The sequence below is a fragment of the Panthera pardus genome, unplaced genomic scaffold (assembly GCF_024362965.1).
Source record: "Panthera pardus isolate Hobbes unplaced genomic scaffold, ASM2436296v1 HiC_scaffold_24, whole genome shotgun sequence".
Classification (NCBI taxonomy): domain Eukaryota; kingdom Metazoa; phylum Chordata; class Mammalia; order Carnivora; family Felidae; genus Panthera; species Panthera pardus.
Genome location: NW_026526810.1, coordinates 36,468,057 through 36,486,159, shown reverse-complemented (window position 1 = coordinate 36,486,159; position 18,103 = coordinate 36,468,057). Strand labels below are relative to the sequence as shown.

The window sequence follows — 18,103 nt, the reverse complement described above, 5'->3', positions numbered from 1 at the left end:
GGGCTTTTGTACCCTAAGGCACGAAGTCAGAAGCTTGAGTAAGTGCGTCTCATGTGGGTGGTGATGGTGTAGGAGCGCCTCTGTTCATCACAGTGCAAGCAGGGGACATGGGTCACAGGCACTGTCCACTATGCAGAGATCTCACACAGGAACAGCGGTAATGCTGAACGGAGGAAGTGGGCTGAAACTGAAACTTGGCTGAAAACTGCCAAGTTGGAAGAAATCTAAAGAGGTTTATGTTAATTTCCCTTGGACCTAGAGCAACGAACCACCTCTGGGTGGTGCTGGAAAGGAACTTGGCATCCTCTGGTTAGCAGCCTCCTGGCCAGGAGGTTGTACTCACTTGCGAGGTTTCCCTTCCATTCCTCTGCTCCCTGCTCAGCTCACTTCACCTGTGGTACCTCCCTCAGCTTCATGGGAAACCCTTTCTGAGCATCTTAAAAGAGTTCTACCGAATGCTACAGAACTCAGCAGGAATGGCCCAGTTAGCTCTGCGAGCACATCCCGAGAGGCTCAGTGGGCAGTTGTGGATTTCAGCCCTGGTTAGTATGAAGCAGCTCAGATACTTATGCATTCCAATGGCAGGGATGGGGATTCCCTGATGGGGCTCTCCCGCTAGGATATTCAAGGGGAGGTCACCAGTGGGTGGTTTAAAGTCAAAGATCTGTATCAAGTTATTCCTTACTCCTAACTTAAGGGAACAGGAGGAGAAGAAAAGAAAGATAGATCTAGTACCTACTATCTTCCGGCAACGCCCTACCCTCATTTCCTATTTCCACTCATGTAAACCTTCTAGAGTCTCGTGAGATAGGAATTATCCCATTTAACATAGCCCATAAAGTCTGAGTAACTTGTTCACAGTCACACACATAGCAACTGGTACAGTCTGGTTTGAAACAGAAGTACCTCTGACTCCCACCCCTGCATGGCTTTCATGCTCTGCTAAAGCCTTTTTGGAGCTACATGGATTATTTTTGGTAACTAAGACATGAATATGCCCATCTGGATCGGTTGAGGTGTGGCCTCCAGCCAAGGAGGATACCCTTGAGCTAGCAGCGTAGGAAGCCTAACTGGAACTCACCCTAGAATTGAGGTTCGGCTGGCGGAGGGTGGGATGAGGAGGTTTTCCGATTGCAGGAGGCTCTGGGGAGCTTCCTGGGAGAGCCCCCAACCCGAGGAAATGAGCCTCAACAGTCACAGTATTAAGAACCAGGGTCAGGGTCAGAGGGAACAGTCTTTCTGCACTTTTATTCAGTCCCTTTTCCTGTGGCCTCATACCTAGGTCCCAAAAGTAGAATAAAAGTGCTAGTAAAAACTCATGGGGCCCGGAGAGCCTAAGGAAGGCAGTGCTGCCTTGTGGCCAGTTGAGGTAAGTGCAGCCAGCAGGATTTGGGGTGCAGTGTCCTGTTGGTGGAGAATACAGTGGCCTGAGTAGTTTGCCAGGCGAATGCCTTAAGGATCAGGAGAAAGTAGGGGAGAACCGCTGGTCTCCGTCTCCAGGCACTGTGGAGGTTGGTGGCCTGTGAGTGGCCGCTGGGAGGACTGGCTTCAGAAGCACACCTGAGTCACCTTCTTGGTGAAGCAGTTATCAGGGGGTGGTGGGCAGGGAGAGGTCCTACTTGAGATTCTTGGGAGCCTTAAGTTACACAAATTATACTGAATTATGCCACGTTATACCACAAAGGGGTGTTGCTCAGACCAATAATAAAGCATTTTTTCCTCCCTTTCTCCCTGGAGCCAATATTTACTGAGTGCCAACTGTGAACCAAGCAGAGACAGGTTCTAAGGATACAGAGAACATTACAGGATGATCCCTGTCACTGAGTGTTTTCCATCTTGGGGGAGACAGAGAAGTGATGAGCAAATGTAACACAAGAGTAATGGGGACAGGCCCCTTTACTCCTCCCAGCATGGATCCCTCTCAGAGGCTGGAGCAACTCCTCCTCCCTTTAGTCAAGTCTTTCTGGAAAGCAGTGGGAAGGAGGTTCAAGAGACTAAAGGAACAGGAGTGAAGGCATTATGTGGTGATGGACAATGGACTTCCAACTAGCACTCAAGGCCATCCATCAGCCCCTTGCACAACAGTGTGTTAGAGCCCTCCATGAAGAGAGCTCTCCAGGCTGACAGGATCGATGCAGGCACCTCACCTACTACAGCAGTTTCTATGCCTCCTGAGCACCAGCACTGCATCGCCTCACACACAAGTGTTGACAGTGTCTGACTTCACCTCTTTGAGCTCATGCCCCAACCTTCCTCCCAATCGTCACTGAGTTTATCAACAATGGGCAGCAATGGGAAAGCATCAACCTTTCCTCAATTCTATTGCTTCTCTCACTGCCTAGTATGTGTCCTGATGTCCCCGGGGCCACTGGTGGTCAGGGCACAATACAAAAACAGCATTGGTGAGGCCTTCTGGCCTTCCTGGGCTTCAACTCTAAATCCCAACCTGAAGGAAATGTCTAGGCTACATTATAAGGAACAAACAAGAGTCTTACAATGGAAGAGCTTAACATATCTGAGCAAAAGAAGGGAGGAGCCCAACCTGAAGCCATTATGCTTTGCTGAAAAACAAAACAATTCAATATCCTCCGTGGTGACATCAAGGGGAATGCATTCTCTGGAGAGGGCAGAAGCCTCTTTCACACTGATGAAGCTCTTAGGATGCAAAGAGACTTGCATCTTGATTTCTCTGTTTGCAGGAACCGTTTTGTTTGTTTGTTTGTTTGTTTTTTCCACCAAGCACCGGTTTCTTTCGTTTTTTGTTTTCCTCCCTGGAACACTAATTAAGCCATCCTTCCTCACTACTCAAACAGTGTAACTGATTTCACCCTGTCCCTACCCAATCAAGCCAGTCCAGTCCCTGTCCACATTTTAGCATGTAATATATTTGCACTCATTTGTTAGGACAGATGTGACAATGTACTGCAGACTGGGTGGCTTCAATCACAGAAATGTCATGTCTCACATCTCTGGAGGCTAGATGCCTGACATGAAGGAGTTTGCAAAGTTGAGGACCGTGAAGTAAGGACCTGTTATGGGCCTCTCTCCTTGGCCTAGACATGGCCATCTTCTCCCTGTGTACTCAATTTATCTTCCCTCTATATGTTATCTTATCCAATTTTTTTCTTCTTATAAGGACACTAGTCATGTTGGATTAGAGCGTATTTTAATCACCTCATTTTAACTTCATTACCTCTTGAAAGAGCCTGTCTGCAGATAAGGTCTCACTCAGAGGTGCTGGGGATGAGGATTTCAACACACGGATTTTTGAGAGTATACAATTAGTCCTTCACAATATTCTACAGAGATGGCTTTCTGGAAGATGAGTCTTACCTCCCAGCTAGTTTGCAAGTTCTATCAATGCTGTTCATTTCTATTTTCACCAAATTTAATGGTTGGTTAACACATACACATTGTAAGTTCCATAAAAGAAGAGACTGTGTCTGTCTTACCAACCACTGTTTACTCTTAGAATAGTATCTGGCACAGGTAGAAATGTATTAAATAACTAGCTGAGTGAATAAATGAGCAGAAAGTTACACATTGGGATTATTTCCCTCTGACCTTCCAGAGACCTGCCATGCCTTTAGAGAACAATCTGATCTTGGCTTTGACTCTAAGAGGGAATGCTTCTATATTTTCAGTAAACCTGATATGTTCTAAATATGTTGCATCAGCCATTGAAGTAAACACCCGCTAGCAATCCATCAGGCAGTCAAAAATACTCTTTGCGTGTGATTGAACAGAATTCTGATTATACAGGTTCAGCTGAGGAAGTCAGTCCAGACCAGCACCAATTTTCACGGGTCAAACCCAGTGTGAGCACTTACTTGGGACTGAGATTTGTCCTCTCTCGAGTGCAAGGATGTTTCTTCAGGGCCATGCATCCCATGCCATACCTTTAGAATATTCTACTCACTCTTCTGTCATCTCAGCAGAATGGTCTTGGAAGAGTCCTAAAGCAATGCAGTTCACAAAACAATTTTCCTGGGGTCCAATCTGGGCCACCTACCTATCTTCTACACAGCGTAGATATGGATTCTAATCAGTTTTTCAAAGAGTGTCACATAATTATCGATGCGCATATGCATATGTATTTATGCATGGACAGATGTAGGTGGATTTATATGTATGTGTTTGTCAATGAATGTCTTAATGCACTGTGTGTTCCTTTCAGCCTCTACTTCATCATCCCCACTCTGAAATCTTACCAATCAAGACAGCCGAGTGCCTCGGGAGTCAGCATCAACAAATGTGACGCCACCAAATGGAACTAGAGGAGTGAGAGGCAGCTCCAGTGAAGAAGTGCCCGAGTCCCTGGTTGTGTCGATCACTGTGACGTGCTGCTCTCTGCATCCAAAATGACTGATGGGCCTGTAATTTGTTGTTGCTGTTGTTTTGGCATACATTTGCAGAAGCAAACTTGTTCACGGTTCCCCTGCTGAAAGCTCAACCATCTGAGTGCCATAGGAAACAGACTTTGGCATTTTAGCTGCTCACAGACTGGGTCATCCATAAAAGTTTAATTTTCTAAAAATATTCAGCGAGGTGCTTTTCCTGAATGAGATGGTTTCTGGCTCATCAACGAATTTATGTGAGTAAATAGAAGGAGGATCAGTACGTCAGGAATCTAATCAGCTATCATCCAGTCCATCTGGTTTAATTAGAGAGCCCAGCAGTTTGCAGGCACCTTTTAGTAAAAGGCTTCGGAATCAGCTCCCCTAAGGGTGGGGGTGCTTCTGAATGTGGTTTCAAATGCTTCCCTGCCTCCACGGAGCCCCCTTATCAGATTCCCATCACAGAACAACGTTAGACACATCACTGCGTGTCTCCAAAGGGCATGCAAATGGAAGCAAATGTGACACAGGGGACACCACTGAATGTCCCTCCAATCGTCTGCTAAGCATCAATTAAACAGGCATGCACTGGTGTCCACTCTGTGCCACGGACTGGGTAAACAGCGCTTGGACCAGCTCTAATGGGGGTGACCAGCGTGTAAACAGATCATTTCTAAACTCTGAGGCTACACTAAGATAGTGAGATAGCCCCAGAAATGGTATCTGAAGAGGGTCTGAACTGACTCTGGAATGAAAATTGGGAGCAAATACGGACCGAAGAATGAGGAAGGTTCCAGGTGAATGGTCCTGAAGCATGAACCAAAACTAGCTGGATGGGCTTGTTAAAATACAGATTTCTGGGCCCTGCCCTCAGATTTTTCTGATTCAAGAGGTCTGGAGTAGGGCCAGACAATCTGTGCTAACACATAGCCCACTGATTCTCACTCCACTGCTTCTGGGACTATATTTTGAGCATCTCAGCTCAGGCTCACACTGGATTCACCTGGGAATTTCAAAAGCAACTGAACCCTGGGTCTCCTCCCTGGAGATTCTGTTTTAATTGGTTTGGTATGCAAACTGGACATCAGGGATTTTGTGTGTTTGCATTTTAAGAATTTCAAACTTACAGAAAAATTACAGTATAAGTAACTTTTTTTTAATTGCACCATTTGGAAGTAATTTGATTTGGTGTCCAATTACTCCCTTCTTTGCAGTGAGTATTTTCTTCCAAATGAGAACCTTCTCCAACATAATTGCCATGTGACCATTAACATTAGGAAATCCATACTGATATGTTATGATCAAGTTCTGGCAAATGCTAATTTTCTTTTTTTTTATAGTAAAAGGCTCCGGAATTTGTAATTACACGTCACCTTTCACTCTCTCTCTCTTTAGTTGCCATGATCCTGGAAAGTTCCTCATTGTTTCCTTATTTCATGATGTTGACACTTTTGAAGATTGTGGGAATGTTGCTCAGGTTTGGTTGGTCTGATGTTTCCTCATGATGAGATTCAGGTTACACCTCCCTGATAGGGCTATCACGGCAGTGCCTGGTGCCTTCTCATTGCCACCTGTGAAATGGCACCTGGTCTCTATTTGTCCCAATACCAATGATGTTCACTTTGGTCACTTGATTAAGGTGGTGACTGGCAATTCTCTACTGTAAATTCACTCATGTTCCTCTATTTGATCAGTCCTGTTTGGAGAAGTGCTTTGAAATTATATAAGTATCCTGTTTATAATCAAACTTTCAATCCATTCATTAGGTAATTTATCAGTATGAACTCATACTATTCTATTTTGTTCACGTTATTATCTGTCACTATCATGATTTGTTTGAGGCTCAAGGGAGCCCTGTACTTCGGCTCTGACTCTTGATTTTCCTCAAGTTTCCCAGGTGATTTTTTTTTTAAAGTTTATTTATTTACTTTGAGAGAAACAGAGCGCACATGTGCAAGCAGGGGCAGAGGAAGAGGGAGAGAGCAAATCCCAAGCAGGTTCTGCACTGTCAGCACAGGGCCCGACACAGGGCTCAAACTGTGCAATCATGCCCTGAGCTGAAATCAAGAGTTGGACGCTTAACTAAGCCATCCACGTGCCCCTCTCAGATGGTTCTAATGTGCAGGTGAGGTTCAGGGCTACCACAGTAACACAGAGCAAAGCACCGTACTCAGCAGGTCAAGGAGCAGAGAAGCCTCAGGGAACTGCAAGGTTTTCAGGATAGGGGGGAGCAGGCAAGATACAGATGGTGTGGCAAGAGACTCCATTTTTAGGGTTCCAAACTACCTCATCATTATCATCTCCAACATCAGAGTCCTTTCCCTCCACATACACTAGGCTGTAACTCCACCCGTCATGGAAACGATGCCTCACAGTGGAAAGCATGGGTTTCAGGGTAAAGGGGTTCAAGTTCCTGTTCCAGACGCTTCTTAGTCGTGTAAACTTGAGCTGGTTACTTATTATGGACTGAATGTTTGTGTCCCTCTCACCCCAAATTTGTATACTGAGGCCCTAACCCCAATGTGGCTGTGTGTACAGAGGGGGCTTCTAAGAAAGTAAAATTGAATAGAGTCCCAAAGGGGGGCCCTGATACTAGAGGATAGTGTCCCGTCAAGAAGAGACACCAGACCTCTCTCCCTCCCCAGTGAACATGCACAAAGAAGAAATCATGGGAACAGAAATCAAGATGGTCACCATCTACAAGCCAAAAGGAAAAGAGTAAAATCCACCCTGCTGGCACCTTGATCGTGGACTTCCCAATCTTCAGAACTAGGAGAAATAAATGTGTGTTAAGTGACCCAGTCTGTGGTTTCTTTTATGGTGGTCCTCACAAACGAAGACATCGCTTATGTGATCTGTTTCCCGACTGAAATGGATACTAATAGTTCTACCTCCTGGAGGTCTGCTGAAGGTCAAAAGAGAAGAAAGTAAAGTACTTAGCATGGAACTGGCTCTCAGTAAATGCTTACCAAGTGTCAGCTATTTCTCGTGTCCACAAACATCCCTTGCACCTTTCCCCTTCTCTGCCTTTGTCATAACCGGTTCAGTCCCACACACACAGTACGCGTAAGTCACTGTCCTAGGCCCTGGAAATAGAGAACGAAACGCAGCATTGTTTCAAGTCCAAAGCCAAGAGTGAAGGTGCTGCCCGCTGCTGGCCTATGTTAGAAGTTGTTGCAAACTCCGCCTGTAAAGGGGCTTGTTCACAAAAGAAACAGGAGCTTGGTTTGGAACCTGTTTCACAGTATTGGGCCACCAGGAAAATGAGTAAATCACAGGATGAGATCCAACAACCCTTCATACTCCCCCTTGGTTTTATTATATTCATATGGTAACTAAGTCTTCTCCCAGATCATTGGTAATTGGCTGGGGTCCTCCAAACTAATTGAGGTCTTTTTGTTTTCCCCCTTGATGGTCAGAGATTTTTTGACCTCCAAAAAATTGGAGGTTTGAGGTACTAGACAATACTTTTAAGGGAAAGCAACTTGAAAGCAATTAAGCAAAAATGGGAAGGCCTTGCTATGCTCCACTGAAATTCAGACAGGAGAACAGAAAAATTCCTGAGCCACATGCAATCACGACTTAAAGCAAGGGTCCAACTGACTCATGCTGGAAAAAACACAGTTATGACTTTATACCTCCTCTGAGGGTAGAAACAGACAATTATTTCTTCTCCTCCTACTCCTTTTTTTTTTTTTTTTTGAGAAGAGCAAAGTTAGAGAAAAGCAAAGTTATAAAGGAGTCCAAATAAGTTTGATAAGATACAATTTGAAGAATCTAAAGTTTCACCCAAAGTTCACACTGAAGGATTGAAAAGAACATCATGCATTAGAGGAACCTCACTCTGGCTCAGGTATTTTCACAGAAGCTCCTCCTCTGATCTCCCGTAACTTCTCCAATTTTATCTCCCTTACTGCTTTTCCAGATGTCCTCGTGGATTCAGAGTTTTTGAGTAAGTCCCCTACTTGGCAGTGAGCTCGTTAAGAGAGGGATCCTCGCTGGTAGCCCCAGGACCTGACGCGGAGGAGGTATCCCTCCTGGTTTTGCGTGCCCCTAACTGCAGTGGGAGGCTGGACACATCAGAGAACGCAGCTGACATCCAACATTCAGCCGGGGATTCAGATGCATTGTGCTTTTCACTTTCTGCTGGAAATCCCCACTCTACACGCTTTTTCTTAACATCTTTGTGATGCTTTTCCTCATTCCATTGCAATCCTTAATTTTTTTGTCTCCTCTTCCACCATTCTTGACCTCAAAACTAGCCTTTCTATTTATAGCCGCCAAGCTCCCTCTTCTTCCCTCCTTAAAGCATTCTGCAAACCTCTAACGGCTCTTCTACAAATATGAGTGGTGGATTAAAGACCCCAAGGCCTTTAACAAGCAGTGTTCATCCAAGAGTCATGTTCACCTACCCTGCAGCTGGTGAGAACTTGAAGGAGACACAAATATATTCCTTCAGTTCATGGACAGGAGTTGCTCACCCCCAACCAGTGAGAGGGCAAGGGGCTCTGACACTGCCCCACCCATCACTGGGCAGCCTGGGCGAGGGCAGTGGTTTTCAAACCGGGTCCCATGGAACTTGAAGCTTCCTTGGTGGTACCCTTCTAGGCCAAGGAGGAGAACAAGAAGGGCAGGAGAGAAGAATGGATGGGGGTCATGCCTTAATTTATGCTTCAAACACAGACTCTACTTTTATCTGCCTTACAAATTGGAATCTTCTCTAAAAGAGACCACTAGAAATAAAAATGGTTCCACTGCTAAAATACTTTGTGAGCCACCGGAATGGTGGGAAAACCTCCAGTCAGACTGGTTGAATGGTGGCAAATCTTTCAAGGGTAGATTGGATTTGCATCTTGCAAAGAGCCAAAGGCCACTTGGAGCCCTAACTGGTGAAAAGTTACATTAGCTCAAGGAATGATGCCACCGGAAGGTAAAGAAAGATGACAATAACAGAATCAAACGTAGACTGTAGCTATGACCTAAAAATACTGTGTGTGTGTGTGTGTGTGTGTGTGTGTGTGTGTGTGTGTGTAGCTCATGAGGAACCCCAACACACGTGTGTAATGTTGTTGGAACAAGTGCATAAACCAACCTTATAAGGTGATGGCGTTGAACTCTGGAACTCATTCACATGCATAAATTCTCCCGTTTGTTAGGATTCTGGCCGTGTGTGTGTGTGTGTGTGTGTGTGTGTGTGTGTGTATTTAGTTTTGCTACTTTAAAATCAAAGTCAAGCATTTCGCTAGTCTTTGGGGAAACAAATGGCCTCACAGTGTTGAGTATGGATTCCAACATTGCTCCAATACTTACTGGCTGTGTGTGTGACTCCAGCAAAATTAGTTAACCTCTCTAAACTCAGTTTCCTCACCTATAAAATGAGAATGATACTATTATTTACCTTGCAGGGTTTTTTTTGGGAGATTTAAATGCAGTAAACCATATTAATCCCTCGGCACAGGGCCGGGCACAGAGTGAATTCTCATAATAGGTGTTGCTGTTAGTCTTGTGATCCTCTGACCTGAGGACTCTCCAACAGAGCTGACCAGCATTCACTCAATTATCCCCATCTCTCTTCAAATAGTAGATGAGGACCTGCTTTAATTGATGAAGAAGCATCAAAAACAGAGAGCTTTGCTAAATCGTCCCATGACTCATGGGAAATCTGGGATTAGAATGAAAAGAGAAGCACTTTGGCAACTGGGTATGGGAGGACACAAATTAAAGCCCTGTGTGTCTCAGAGGGTGGGGACATCAAAAAGGAGGTGGGCAGGGTCATGCAGAGGAATGTGGAAGATGACCAACTACAAGAAAATTCTCAAATCACAGGTTCACGGAATGTCCAAACAGAATCTAGGAGAACCCCGGTCCACACAACACGGTGCAAACCAGAGAGGTTAAGTCACTTGCCTAAAGTGACACAGCTCAGTGGTAGAAAAGCATGATTTAAAGCTTCTGTCTCCTGTTTCAGGGTCCAGGGACTTTCTCCTGCCACTTGCCCAATTTTACTTAGAATGGGCTCTGTCTGAACTTACAGGGCTGGTAAGGGACAGACAGGGTGGCTGGGCAGCCTTAGCCTGCTGCTCTGAAAACGCTCTGATTTTTCAAGTCTGCGGCCTCAAAGCATAGCCTGCAGTTCTCCTGTCTCACCTTCTACTAAAAATGTTCACTCTGAAACTTGTAACAGCAGTGACCTCTGACAGACTGGCACGTCCCAGCTGTTAACATTATTCTGCTTACAACAGAAGTTGCCCTCAAGACCCTTGTAGCCAGGCCCAGGGAGGAGGTGATGTTGTCAGGCCGGGGCCTCAAGAAGAACAAAGACAAAAGTCACCTTGGCTCCGAGGGTCTGGGAACCGCCAACAGCTCAGTTCGGCTTCCTGCAATCTCTTCCTTCTCTAACTACGCGTTGGAGATGGGAGACTGTGACAGGACTGCCCCAGGAGACCCTTCTGCATGGAATCCCTATCAGCAATGAGCCGAGAAGGGTCACCGTACACGGGGACTTATTTTTAGCATTCCATACAGGACACTGCATTTCAAACTTCTTTTAATTGATTTCATCTAGTTGACACGCTGCTCCTTGAATCCTGGGAGTGAGTTAACCCAGATGAAGACCCTTTTGGGGAAAGTCTACAACGACATGGAAGGACCAATGCCCTGGCCTCCACCCTGGCCCCCACAGAGCCGGCCCATGAAAGTAAGCATGGACTTGCCATTAGTCACCTCCTGAATCCTATAATGGGCTTGGGTTCTTTCACATCCTTCCAGGCTGCTATTAAGGGAGGTGTGGAAGTAGAGAGACTATACCGAACCCCAAAGCAACACTCCTCACGGGCACCCTTGGCCAGCTCATCTTCATCAAGGCGCTTCACCTCTCCAGTTCCTTGTCTGTAAATTGAGGAAAATCTCTGCCTCATCATCTCTTTCCCTTACAGTCACCAGGTGATTCTGGCACAGAGCTCTCTGCCCTAAGGAAAATATTGCCACCCCCTCGGGTGGCGAGGATTTTATTCACTCTGTGTTTTACTTTTGAGGCTCCTGAGTTATCAACACCCTTAAGAGTCAAAATATGTGAGGGGCTCCTGGGTGGGTCATTTGGTTAAGCAACCAACTCTTCATCTCAGCTCAGGTCATGATCTCACCATTGTGACATCAAGCCCTGCATCGGGCTCTGCACTGACAGCGTGGAGCCTGCTTGGGATACTCACTCTCTCTCTCTCTCTCTCTCTCTCTCTCTCTCTCTCTCACGCACACACACACACACACACACACACACTAAACTAAAAAAAAAAAAGGAGTTAAAATATGTGCAAAATATGCTCTGGGGTGTCAGTCCTCCAAAAGGCTTCATTCATTCCAGGGGCACCTGGGTGGCTCAGTCAGTTAAGCATCCAAAACTCTGGCTCAGATCATGATCTCACAGTTCACGAGTTTAAGACCCACGTCAGGTTCTGTGCTAACAGCTGAGAGCATGGAGTCTGCTTCAGATTCTGTGTCTCACTCTCTCTCTGCCCCTCCCCTGCTCCTGTTGTGTCTCTCCCTAAGATAAATACACGTTAAATTTTTTTTTAATAAAATAAAAAAAATAAGAGGCCTCATTCATTCCACATGCACTAAGCCTCTTCTCTGTCCCAGGCTCTGTGCAAGGCAACGGGTAGAGAGAAGTCACAAACAAGGCCTCCATGGAGCCTACAGATTAGTGCCAGCACTGTGACTTAAATGCCAGGGACGAGGTCTCATCCCTCCGGAGGGACAACCTCCACTCCTAGCCTGGAGGTGAGGGGATCAAGGTATCAGACAGTTTCCTGAAGGAGGGGAAACTTGAAGCTACTTTGCGACTTGCCAGGACTCAGCCAGTGAGGAAGGGAGAAGGGGGCTGTTCTAGACTTTAAGAGGATGGGAGAGGCTTGCATGTCTGGCTGGACCTGGTGAACAAGACTGAACCTGGAGAGAGCAGGCCAGCAATGTGGGCCACAGCCAGACTGGCAAGGGGGAGGGCATGGGGATTCAACCAGAAAAGCAAGAGCAAGTGGGGTGAGGAGCTCACTGTGGAGAAAGTGGAGGGAGGAAGGGGACAGGGCACGTGAGGACAGATGTCCCTGTGGATGCCCCGTGGAAGCTGCTGCACTCATCTGGGCAGGGAGTAAGGAGACCTAAGCAAATACCAATCTATCACGCCCCAGAGTGTGAAGACAGGCAGGGTTCACAAGTGAGGTCTGCAAACAGAAAGCAGGCAAACCAAGCATTGGATTCCTGTTCCTAAGTCGCTCCAGCCTGCCAAGTCCCTTCCCAGGCTTTCTAAGTCCTGCCACCAGCAGGACATCTTCTTAGATTTGAAGGCAGGTTCTTAAAGACCTTCTGGAAGGAGTCCATTTCCAGTTTTCCAGACTCAAAAGACAATAAGAAAAGCTGACCCTCACAGCTCATTATGAAGAGTGTTGAAATACACACGTGGATTGTACCCAGGACGTGTTTGAGTGTGTGGGATCAGGGCTGCCTTTGATGACACCTGCTCCCTATCTAGGCTACGCTGGATTCTGGGAGCTCTTTCACTCTAGTCCAGGAAGTAGGGATGACAGCACACATATCTGAGGAATCAGAGGATTACAGGAGCGAATGGATGTAAAATAACAGACTCGGTACAAAACGAGGCACAGAAAATGTTGACACCTCTAACGTGGTTCCTTGATTCTTACGTGTCTGGCATGTGTCCCCTCTTACTTCACTGAAGCCACCATCACTAATAAACACACCCACACGCCCACGTACCCATCTCGGCTTCAAACTCAGTTAAGAGGATAGGCAGTCTGCAAGGTTTTCTGGGGCAGGGGCCTTAGAAGCCATGAAACCCGCCTGCCTTCTCTCCCCACCTCCAAGTAGGGCCTGGTCCTGAGTGATGAGATCAGCAGGAAGGGCTCAGGTAACCGCTCCTTCTTTAAGGTACTTTCAGAACATCAAGCAATTAATCCACAACCCAGCCCAGGGAGGCAGAGGATCACAATTTCACTAATGAGACTGCTGAGCTGTAGCCAGTGGTAAATGGGCTGGCCCAGGGCAGGGCAGGAGGGACAACAGAAACCTCAGCTCCCTGAGCGTGCCACACAGCAAAAGCCCTGTGGGACTAATGCCTTGGACTGTCCAGATTCTCACCCACTACTTCCACAAATCTCTTTCGTTCCAAGAGCTCCCCTTCTCTCCCAATTCCCACCCCCCGGGGAAAATGGAAGCTGAATAGGTAAGGAACAGTTTCTGTTCCAGGAAGGGGAGGTGTTCAACAGAAAAACCTGAACCACTCCTGAGTGTCAGCTTTGTCATTTGCAATCATGAGCAATCAAATGAAACGGTCCCCAAATGTATTCAGGCAAATGCAGATCAGAATAGAGCAGGTAGTGAAGACCAATTCTTTGATCCCCACCCCTTCTGCTGGTCAGTCTGAACAGCCCAGGACTGCCAACAAATGCAGCCACAGTTCCATTCTGCCATTCGATCTGACCACATGCATGTTCTCTCTCACATAAGCCCGTTGAAAATGGACAGGTAAATGTTAGCACAGCAACCCAGGTTGATCCCCAAGTCCTTACTCAGATGCAGAACAGGAAAGGAGGTAATAATCTCAGGAAGAGACCCCACACAGGCATCTAGAAGGCAGACCCCTACCTTTCCCCGCCTCCACTGAAACCCCGGGCCCGGTGTGCCAGGATTACAGTGGCCTCTACTCGAGCCAGTCCTTCCCGATTAGGAGAGAGGAAACCTCACAGCTCACCAACAGCACACCTATTACCTTGGAAGCAATCCTCATACCTACCCCAAGTACTTTTTGTTAAGTCTCCAGCCATGAGTCTCTGCTTGGAATTTGAGGCCACCTCTGCTCAAGTAGCCGTGTGTCCTGGGGTGCCCAGAACAATCTGGCTTATGCCAGCTGTGCCAGCATCCTATACAGTTAGTGTCCACTCTCATGCTCAAAAGGGTCCTATGTGGAAAATAAATAATATAGCTAGCCAGGTTCTACCAAGTTATTTTCAAAATTTGTTAGAGGGAAGGGAAAACACCTACAAAACCATCAGTAATCACATTGTAAGATGACTTTTCCACTATTATGAAGGGAAATTTTTGCCCAGTCATTACTATATATTTAGTTTGAGGTACAGGTGGAAAGGGGACAGTAAATGTAACTTAGTGTCTTAAGATTATACAACAAGAACAGTATTCTGTAGCCTTTTTTAAAAAACAGATGTCAGTTGTCAGCCTAACAAAACAGTTTAACAATAAAATTCTGTGTTAAAACCAAATGAGTGTTCATTCACGTTCATTTAAAAATATTCTTCTATGAAAAGTTTTCTTGTTTTTTGAGAAAACATTCACACAACATAAAATTCGCATTTAAAAAAAGCCCAATTCAGCAGTTTTCCAGTATTCACAGTTTTGCACAACCATCAAGACTAACCCCGGGACATTTCCACGACCCCACCAAGAAACCCATAGCTGTTAGTAGACCGTCCCAATCCCTGGCAGCAACTTCGTTACTTTCTGGACATTTCACATAAACGGAATCATGTAATATGTGACATTTCATATATGGTTTCTTTCTCCGAGCATAGCATTTTGAAGGTTTTTCCGTGTTGTGGCACGTAGATCATTCCTTTTCATAGCTGAGTAATATTTCATCATATAGATATTCTACCTTTGGTTTATCCATCATTAGTTGATGGACACTGGATTTGTTTCTACTTCTTCGCTATTACAAATAATGCTGCTATGAATATCCATGTACAGGTTTTTGTGTAGACACATTTTCAATCCTCTTACGTGTATACCTAGGAGTGCAATTACTGGGTCACATGGCAACTCCATGTTTAACTTTTGGGTGTACTTCCAAATTTTTCCACAGAGGTGAGGCCATTTTACATCCCCACCAGCCATGTATGAGGGTTCCAATTACTCCATATCCTCTTTATCAGTTGTTATTTTCCATTTGTTTTCAGCAGCAGCATCACCAACCCAGTGGATGTGTACCAGTATCTTATCACGGTTTTGAATTGCATTTTCCCCAATGAGTGCTATTGAGTGTTTTTTCACAGTGGTCATTTGTTAATCTTATTTGGAGGAATGTCTATTCATATCCTTTGCCCATGTGATTTGATTGTCTTTTACTGTTGGGATTGTGTAAGTTCTTATATATTTTGGATGTCAGGTCCTTATGAGATACATAATTTGCAAATAATTTCTCCTATTCTTTGGGTTGCTTTTCACTTTCTTAGTTGTATTCTTAGCTGCACATAGTTAATTTTGATCTGATCAAGTCTTACTGAATTTTTTCTTTTGTTGCCTGTGTTTTTGGTGTCATATTTAAGAAACCACTGCCTGATCCCAAACCCTAAGATTTACAACTACCTTCCTTTCTAAGAATTTTATAGTTTCATCTCTTACATTTAAGTCTTTGATCCATTTTGAACTATTTTTTTTTTGTATGTAGTGTAAGCTAAAGGTCCACAAGTCCACTGCCTTGCACCTGGCTATCCAGTTATCCCAGAAACACTTGTTAAGACTATTTTCTCTTCACTGAATTCTCTTGGCACCTTGTTGTCAGTTGACCACACAAGTAAAATTTATTTCTGGACCCTCAATTCTATTTCATTGGTTTATATATGTTTATAAACCAGTATCATCCTGTTTTGATTACTGCAGCTTTATGACAAGTTTTTAATTTGGGAAGTGTGAGTCTTCCAACTTTATTCTTCTTTTTCAAGTATATTCTGGCTATGTCCCTTGCATTTCTATATAAATTTTAGGATCAGTGTGTCCATTTCTGTGGAAAAAAACAGTTGGAATTTGATAGGGATTGCAAATAATCTGTAGATCCATTTGGAGAGTATTGCTGTCTTAACAATATTACATCTTCTGACTCATCAACAAGAGACATATTTGTTTCAAAACTTGTTGTTTTTTTTTTTTAATTCTCAGTATGCATGACATACATTACCTTGGTTACATTTATTCTAAGTATTATCTTTGATGCTATTGTAAGTGGAATCATTTTCTATATTTCATATTTTTCTACTTCTAGTTTGCAAGCGACACCTGCAAAAATAATGCAACACTGCATATAATAATGAGTGCTACTCAAAGTACAGTGCACTGGCCAGAGTTGATCTGCAAGCTCATTACTGGTTCGAGACAAGGTAAGCACAGAAACTTACAGCACTTTGAAAACGGGGCGCATCCCCTCCAAAATGAAGTTCTGTCTGTAAAATTTAATAATGAATGCATTTTGTGTGTTGTATGGGTTTTTTTTTGTATTATTTCATTTTTTTCTGATAATTCATTTTTATTGTGTTCTTTTTTTTTTAAACAAAAGTATTAGTCGGCAATAAACTAGAAGGGTGTGGCGGGGGCAGGGGAGGAAGTAGTCCTTCACTACAGATAGTTTGAGAAGTGCTAGTTTAGACAATCTATGCCACTGGGTTTGTGAAATGAAAGGTCCAGGTAACAGTTGTGTAAATTCAGATTTGGACGAACAGAGAAATCACCACATACTACAGTGGTTTGAGCAGGATTTATGGAACAAGAGAATTCTATTGTTACAGATTATGGGTGAAAACAGGGGAAACTCCAGAATCAAGTTTCCTTAAGATTTGGAAATAAAATGTGTGTGAATTCTCCTACAGTTTTACATCTCTCTTGTCTGAATGTAGGCATCTCTTTCTTTTATGATGGGTAAAATCAGGAAATGGATTAAAATCTTTTAATTTCCTCTCTGACTCTGAAGTTCCTTAAATAAAGGATTTAGAGTTTAAATAGCGTGATTGGTAGAATCTTCGAGTGAAAGAGAAAACGTAAATTAAATGTCTTCTCATTTTCAAAATTAGAAAAGCTTGCCTAAGAGAAAGCAGAACTAAATTAAAATGTTTGGCACTGAAAGTTATCAGAATATTTGATCAAATTGAGAAAAACTAAATCCTTCTTGAACCTTAGTACCTGTATTTTCAAAAGCCATCATTCTGTTTGGAAATGGGGTTAGACAATATTTATCTCCTATGTGACAAATTAATCTTCTGCTGAGGCTAGGCAAAGAGCTTGCCTTGACATGTTTTACTCAAATCAAGGGGTTCTTCAAAAATCAAGAACTTACATAAAGCTTTAAATTAAAACAAGGGCTCACTAGGCGTTTAAATGAAGACATAGGCTCACTAGGTGGCAATTTGAGGCTGTTAGGGGCAGCACGGTGACTTCTGTCGAAGCTTGCTCTGCCCAGCGACACACAAACTTGGAATCTTTGAAAGGCTCTGAAAGTGTTTGGATCATAAAATACATCACACGTCATGGTTGTCATTACTGATGTGTACTGGCCTCGAGCTGCAGGACAATGTTCTCAAAGCCGGGTGCGTGTGGGTCTGCTGGAGCCAGAAAGGTTACATAAGCAGTCCAAGTTCTACTTTTCCCTGAAACACCTGCTCTTAGTAAAAGGGGGGCACAGAAGTGCCCCAAATCATCCAGACTTCCATTGAGCACAATCCTCAGACTGAGTGATTACGGCACCTAGGATTCGGCTACTTCTAACATGCAGCAATGCCTAATATTCCTTTAGTGGAGGCTAAAGGAGCCTCTCCATGGAAAGACTGTAGTCACATGAAAAGGGACAGACGCTGCTGGCGACATGCTGTGGTCAACTGGGGAAAATAATGCTCTGAACAGACTTAAGACTGAAGATGTGGGTTGTGATGTCTCATTATTTCCTCCCACTCCACACGGATTGTGTTTCCTTATTG

General features: G+C 44.5%; 1 protein-coding gene and 1 long non-coding RNA gene across 2 annotated transcripts in view; one reads left to right on the top strand and one right to left on the bottom strand.

Moving 5' to 3' along the window:
• RORA (RAR related orphan receptor A) overlaps nucleotides 1–18,103 on the bottom strand; it is a 718,090-nt gene that overhangs the window by 459,723 nt on the left and 240,264 nt on the right. The window lies entirely within an intron of this gene.
• On the top strand, nucleotides 125–5,709 carry LOC109262553 (uncharacterized). Its single transcript, XR_002077818.2, has 2 exons — nucleotides 125–542; nucleotides 4,178–5,709. It is a non-coding gene; the product is annotated as an uncharacterized LOC109262553 (long non-coding RNA).